The sequence below is a fragment of the Ranitomeya imitator genome, chromosome 1 (genome assembly GCF_032444005.1).
Source record: "Ranitomeya imitator isolate aRanImi1 chromosome 1, aRanImi1.pri, whole genome shotgun sequence".
In the NCBI taxonomy this organism is placed as follows: domain Eukaryota; kingdom Metazoa; phylum Chordata; class Amphibia; order Anura; family Dendrobatidae; genus Ranitomeya; species Ranitomeya imitator.
The window spans coordinates 435,224,111-435,225,129 of NC_091282.1; the positions used below are offsets into that span (position 1 = coordinate 435,224,111).

The window sequence follows — 1,019 nt, forward strand, 5'->3', positions numbered from 1 at the left end:
GGTCTCTTTCTGCTTCGCCCAGGGCGCTCCGCAGGGTGGGGACGGTGAGGGCACGTGAGGACAGCGGGCGGGCGACGTCGGGAGGGTGCGGGGAGCCCCTCTCGCTCCGTCGCCCAGGAAAAAGACGCCCGCCTCGCGCCGACGATTGTTGCCCTGCCGCTGCCTGCCGAGGAAAAATAAGAAGCCCCCCGCGTACGCCCGAAAGGCCGTCCCGGGTACCATTCTCCTGTGCGCTCACACACCCCTCCCCGGGGTATGTGGGTCTGGGCGGTAGTTGAGAAGCCTCGAGCCCTCCTTTGTTCTCCTCCCCGCTGGAGGGAGGGACGGGGAGGCCGAGCGCCCGGGCAACAGGGCCGAGATTGAAACAACCCTCCAAAGCATCCCAGTCTTTTGCGGCCGGCTGCCACGAGAGTGAAAAGGGGGGCGCCTCGAGTGTCCCCAAACCAGAAAGCGCGACTCTTAACGGTGGATCACTCGGCCGCGCGCGTCGAAGAACGCAAGCTAGCTGCGAGAATTAAGTGGTGAATTGGCAGACACATTGATCATCGACACTTCGAACGCACCTTGCGGCCCCGGGGTGCTCCCGGGGCTATGCCTGTCTGAGGGTTGCCCCTCCATCTATCGCCTCCATGGCGCAGCTGGGGTCCCCTCGCAAGGGTGACAACGAGGGAGGCCTGAGGCTCCGTGCCCTGATGGTCTCTTCTCCTTTATCCCTTACGTCCCCCCAAGGCCAGACTCACCTGCCCTGGGCCCACCTGATGGGGTTTACCATCGTCACTCCCCCCGTTGCGACGTGAAACCCTGTGGCGCAATGAAGGTGAAGGCCGGGGCGCTCCGGCCGAGGTGGGATCCCGCCGCCCGCTCCGGGGGGTTGACACGGCGGGTGCACCATCGGCCCGCCTCTGTCGGGGAGGTGGAGCATGAGTGCGCGATAGGACCCGAAAGATGGTGAGCTATGCCTGGGCAGGACGAAGCCAGAGGAAACTCTGGTGGAGGTCCGCAGCGACCCTGATGTGCAA

At 65.3% G+C, this 1,019-nt stretch overlaps 1 pseudogene; it reads left to right on the forward strand.

Annotated features, from left to right (window-relative positions):
* Window positions 1-454: 454 nt before the first annotated feature.
* LOC138660017 (5.8S ribosomal RNA) lies at window positions 455-609 on the forward strand (annotated as a pseudogene).
* The last annotated feature ends 410 nt before the right edge of the window (window positions 610-1,019 follow it).